Below are 6,519 nucleotides of genomic sequence, written 5' to 3' on the forward strand. Positions count from 1 at the left end.
TCAGGCCCAGTCAGCATGGGCTTCTGAAAGGCAGGTCCTGCTTGACCAACCTGATCTCCTTCTATGACAAGGTGAACTGCTTAGTGGATGAGGGAAAGGCTGTGCATGTTATCTACCTGGACATTAGTAAAGCCTTTGAAACTGTTTCCCACCCACAGCGTTCTTCTGGAGAAACTTGTCTGCTCACGGCCTGGTCAGGTGTACTCTTCAGTGGGTAAAAACCTGTCTGGATGGCCGGGCCCAAAGAGTTGTGGTGAATGGATTTAAATCCAGGTGGTGAGTGGGTCACAAGCGGTGTTCCCCAGGGCTCAGTACTGGGACCAGTTCTGTTTTATATCTTTATCAATGATTTGGATGAGGGGGTTGAGTGCACCCTCAGTAAGTTTGCAGATGACATCAAATTGGGTGGGAGTGTTGATCTGCTTGAGGGAAGGAAGACTCTGGAGAGGGACCCGGAGAGGCTGGATCGATGGGCTGAGGCCAGCTGTATGGGTTCGACAAGGCCAAGTGCCAGGTCCTGCGACAATCAGTATGCAACGCTACAGGCTTGGGGAAGAGTGGCTGGAAAGCTGCCTGGTGGAAAAGGTCGTGGGTCGACAGCCGCCTGAACTCGAGTCAGCAGTGCGCCCAGGTGGCCAAGGTGGCCAACAGCATCCTGGCTTGTATCCAAACTAGTGTGGCCAGCAGGAGTAGGGCAGTGATTGTCCCCCTGTACTTGGCACTGGTGAGGCTGCATCTCGAAGACTGTGTTCAGTTTTGGACCCTTCACTGCAAGAAAGACGTTGAGGTGCTGGAGTGTATCCAAAGAAGGGCAACAAAACTGGTAAAGGGTCTAGAGCACAAGTTGTCTGAGGAGCGGCTGAGGGAACTGGGGTTGTTTAGTCTGGAGAAGAGGAGGTTGAGGGAAGACTTTATCCCTCTCTGCAACTACCTGAAAGGAGGTCGTTGTGAGGTGGGTGTCGGTCTCTCTTCCCAAGTAGCAAGTGATAGGACAAGAGGGAATGGCCTCGAGTTGCACCAAGGGAGGTTTAGAGTGGATATTTGGAACAATTTCGTCACCTAAACTGGTCAGGCATTGGAACAGGCTGCCCAGGGAAGTGGTTGAGTGGCCATCCCTGGAGGTATTTAAAAGACATGTAGCTGTGGTGCTTAGGGACATGGTTTAGTGGTGGAGTTGGCAGTGTTAGGTTTGCAGTTGGACTTGATGATCTTAAAGGTCTTTTCCAACCTAAATATTTCTATGATTGTCTTCTATGATTCTAGCTTCTTCTGAGCTCAGCTGTTGATTTCAGAAAAGAGGGAGATCACATTTTTTTGCTGTTTCATCAATACCCAAATATGTTCTTGTTCATTCTCTTCTTCAGAGGATTAGCATCTTCATCGGTTATCCCTGATTTTGGGCTCATCTCTTGAATCAGGAGTCTTTCTCTCTCCATCAGTGTTAGATCGAAGGTCTCATGACATGTAGAAGTTTAGTGTTTTTCACTGTGGATGCTGTGTTGATAGGCACTATGCTGCTTTCTGGAACCTTTCAGTTCGTAGATCTGCTTATTCTGAAATCATAAGGTCGGATCTCTATGAGACATGATTATTTGTACCCAAATCCAGTCTTTCTATAAATAAATATGTTGTTATAAAATAAACACTTTCTCCTGACTTCTGTTTCCTCTAACTCAAGATGACATTGATAACTTCCAATTTTGTAGCTTGTACTGATGTCAGGGAGCATACACATAAAATAAGTTATATAAATTAAGCTCTAAGGGACTGTTCAGGCTGACCTTGATGACTGCAGCTATTATATAATGTGGATATCTCAAGTTAAATGGGAAAAATAGCATTTCAAGTCTTGCTGGCAAGCGTTGCAACTGAGAACTAGTTTGTATATTTATTTGAGTGGCCCAGCTATTCAAGAGACTGTCATTTTAATTCCTACCCCAGCAGCTGAAAACAAATACAAGAATTAGATGACAATTATTTATAATCAGCTAATTAGTTGTATAGCTTAAACAATTCCTCCATCAACATAGAAGTGGAGAAAGTGAATCGGATAGTTTTGGCAAACTACATGCAAGATGGAGCAAACAAGCAGGCTGAATGGCAGGCTCAGTATTTGGGTTGACATTCAGTGTGCTTGCTCTTCTAACCTTTATCTTTCCTTCTAACTTCTTCAAAAAAGTAATGGGAATGCTCTGGTCTTGACAGCACGACAGCGTGTTGTTAGACAGATTAATCTTTAATGGAAGAATAGATTTAAGGCCAGGGGTGAGGTCTTGGAAGACAACGTTTTACAGTCATGCTTTCAAATCTTGACATTTGCAAGATCCTGTTACTTAAATGAACTTTTTTTTTGGTCCTCTGCATTTTCTGTTGGCCCTCAAAACCTACTAAAATTATTTTACTCTGCTGTACTTTCAATGTTGCATTGCTTGTGGTAGTTACCTTTGTGAGAAGGGAAAAAGACCAGAAATGTTGGAGTACTTTAAATAACTTTCTCTTCATATGATTTTTCATTGCTATACTAAATAACATCTGTGAAATATCCTCCATTCCAAGGCCCTTTATTCCGCCCTCAAGCAACATATCAAAACAAGTAACATATTCCCTGTCCAAATGCCACTGGCCATGATGCTCTGTTGCGTAAATGTGATTATTACGAAAGGGAGGACGTGCTTCAGTGACAACAGCTACAATCTCGACATTGGAGTGAGCGCCTAGCAAAGAGTCCTGTGAGAGCTTTCTTAGCTCATCACTCCTTTGAAAAAAGAGGCCATCGCCGCGGTACCAGCGCTCTGTTACATAAGTAAAGCTGCAATTTTGCAACTTGGTTTATTTTCTGGATGCGATCAAGTAAACACAGCTGCAGCTGCTTTTGGACAGATTGATTTTAAATATTGTTTTTACTAGTTGCTGCTTATGTTTTTGTTGGTGTTCTACTGCTTTCTTTTTCTACTTCTTATGATATGATGGCCAAACAGAAGAATACATCAGACCTGCTCATGGGAGGGCCTTCTGCCAGTCTAGAGATGTTTGTTTTTGTATTTTAAGGCTTTCTTCTTTTTCCCAGCACTGTCAAACTGGTTCTCAAAGATCAAGGATATGTGCAGGAATGTACTTGCCCTCCTACAAGAAGGCCAGAAGTGTGATCTGAGCTGGTACAAAATGACTCAAACCAAAGGCACATTCTCTGGTCACAATCAAATTAATTTGGCATCTATGTTGAACACAAGATCCATGAAACACACACAGTCCTATGCCCCTGAAAAATGTTCCTTCTCTAAATACTGCTCATCTAGTGACTATATATTTTTGGATTACATGAATCCTGTCCGAGAAACACACTTTCCTTTTTGTAAAATAACAGCAGGCTTTTCATATCTTATTACAATATGCTTTAACCCTTATGACCATTAGGAAACTTCAACTGGACCAGAAATTCACAGCTTAATAAGGTAGGTGGAACAAGCCTACCTAGTCTGTGCATTAGTTTATTTTGAAAAGCTTTTTCTCATTTAAATTCTGTATGAATACACAGTACAGGACTGATCAGTTTTATCTCGTTTTGGAAAGCAACATTGGGAAACCATGGATCATATCAGAGTTTGTCTGGACTTTGTTTCTTAGTCCAGACTAAGGTTTCTTAGTCTGCTGTATTTCTTATGTGTATCATGCTTTGTGTTTAGCTGAGGCAAAAAGAAGACAGCTTTTGTAATATATCTAGGTTCAGATGAGAGACAAGTGAGATTTTCAAATCACATCAGAAATTGGCAGCATTGATTGCAAAGTGATGCTGGAAATGTTGCTCAACAATTTAACACTCCAGTGTGCTTTAAGAAATCAGTCATCATCCTTTAAGGACTTAAATATAAGTAGTGAATTGTTCATTGAATTAGGGATCATAAAAATTTTGTTCACCCTTGAAGAAAGTATGTAACGACTAGGCTAGAGCTATGCTGACTCTTCTTCCATCTCTTTAGTCTAAGTATTTAATTAGGCTATATGAAATGGGACAGGATCAGTGAAATGGATGTCAGTTCTGAATCCTCCTTGGTTTGGCTGTTAGTTAGAATGTTATTCTCGGACGAGATGATTATTCAAACCCCTTTGACAGTAAGAAGAACAAACAAATCCTGGATAAGGATTTGAGTTAATGGATTAAAAGAGAGATAAATATGTCTGAAAGACTGTCTCTTCCTGGTTTTCCTAGTAGGGCTGGGATAGACTCTCAGCAAAGTGTTCAGCGCTGCAAATTGTGGGTAGGGAATGGAAGAGTGCCTCTGCCATCCCAGGTGAGGTGCTTCAGCCTTGGAGATATGAGACCTGGTTTTGGTCTCAGCATTTCCTACCTACTGTCAAGAAACCATGAAAAGGCAGTATATAGCACATAGCTCTGACTCAGTGTGTCCTATGTGACTGGGACACATGGGTCATTTTAAAATCGTGTGTGTGGAATGGGTATGAGAATGCTCATGTTGGCCTTTAACAGATGGCAAATCCTCAATCAGAAATGGGCCACCTGGCAAAAATTAGGGCCAAATCCTAATTTTGTGTTTTAGCTTTGCTGAAGGTATAGGTGCTCCTCACAAAGCTCTGAGGAAGTAAGAGATTTTGCCCCCAATGAGCTGGTGGTGCCTCACCTCTGCTGGCAGCAGTGGCTCCTGAGCACAGACCTCCTTGGGGCAAGTCGCTTGAGTGGGTGGCCTCACAGGCACCTTTCTGAAAACCTGCATTTCTTCAAGCTCAGCTGTGCCATTCAGCATTGGCTCAGTACCAGCAGATTTCAGAGCCATTCTTTTTTAAAACTATTTTTCTGTAAGTTGCTCTTTCTACTTTGTTGCATGTTTTTATCTCAGGCAGCAGAACCATAGCTGTGGCAGGAGGGACATGGGGACGTGTTATTTGGAGGTGGGGACACAGCTATGGAGGTGGTAGAGCTGGCATGCTGGGCGGGGGTACAGACCTGGGGGAGGCAGGAGGAGCTGCAGAGCTGGAGCTACCCCAGTGAGCTGGAAGAGACCGAGTCGCCTGGGAACTGAGGCCCACCGCTTGCTCCTGCTTGTGCAAAGTGGGAAAGGGTGGTGAATGTTCAAGGACCATTTCTCCTAAGTGGATATGTGAGCACTTGTGATGAATACTTTCCATGATCTCCGGGCCATAGCTTACAACTGAAAAACCTGGAGGAACAGGAGCATTCCTGGAGTAAAATTTAATTTTTTTGCTTCAAATCAGATTATCCTTGAAAGCACTTGATGCCTCGCTTGGCCTACCATTTTTACAAACACGGTAGGATTTACCATGAAAACCAGCCTTCATAGTTTCTTATTTTCCTTCTCGTTGATGTGCAGAGCAAGCTTCCTCTTGTTTCTTCTTCTATTTGGGCAGTTTCCTGCTGTGATGGGAGCAAAGGCCTCTTCACCTGTTGCAGCTGCAGTGATCAGTGAAGACATTCAGAAACTGCCACTGGTCACTGTCATTTGCTGTAATCCTACTGACACACATACCACTGATAGCTGTGTCTATCTGCATTTTTCTAAATCTCTCTGATTTTTAGAAAACATATGTCCAGGAGCTGAGATGGAGATGTACGACAATATCTCTTTTCTTCTTTTGTACTGTACGCTGAAAGGGAAGCTGAGGACCAAAATACCTGCATGTGCGCTTTTAAAACGGCCTTACAGGACTGCACGAGCCATAGTTCATTAGTGCCCTTAGCAATAGAAAAGGCAGTCATGTAAAACTGACACAAGGGGGCAGATGTGCACCATTAAAAAAGTCTTCATAGTTTAAGATTGAAGTTGTGTTTATAAATAATCAGAATTAGCAGCAGGACATAGTCTGGTAACTGTCTTCTTATGTGCATAAATGGGTACATTAATTGTATTAATTAGAATGAAAACTCATATTTCTACATAAAAAGCATTAGCTATACAAATCGATTACAAAATTTGATATCCAGTGCAGCTGAATAGCAGACATAACTAGGGAATAAAAATGTTTCATTAATTATTTTTTTACAGGATCATATGAGATGACCCATTCAGCTGTCATAATTCAACACTTAAAATATAAACATATTGACACCAAATGTTGCTGTGGTGCTCAAAGGTGTCCTAGTACTTAAAAATGCCTACATGTTCCCTGAACACTGATAATTATGTAGAAACCTATGGTGGTGCCTGTGGTGGTGTCTTATGAGTCTGTAGAGATAAATGTGTGTACAAAATGCTGTATACAACTGCAAGAAGAAAGCCAGTGCAGGAGGCATGGTCAAGGAAACTCTGCAGTAAGAGATGCTACAGCAACAGATGTTTTGTTATGCTATAAAGACAAATTAATCTGCTGTAGAGACAACTACTCATGCAGTGACAGGATTTTCCTCCCCAAATCTCTCCTTGCTGTGATGTATACTGCATCTTCATTACCTGATCAACATGTTCTACATTTCATCCAAAGTAAATTAATATTTTTGATACATTTTTTTAATAATTAAAAGACAAAACTCAAGTGCTAGAGATAAAA

The sequence above is a fragment of the Phalacrocorax aristotelis genome, chromosome 2 (assembly GCF_949628215.1).
Source record: "Phalacrocorax aristotelis chromosome 2, bGulAri2.1, whole genome shotgun sequence".
In the NCBI taxonomy this organism is placed as follows: domain Eukaryota; kingdom Metazoa; phylum Chordata; class Aves; order Suliformes; family Phalacrocoracidae; genus Phalacrocorax; species Phalacrocorax aristotelis.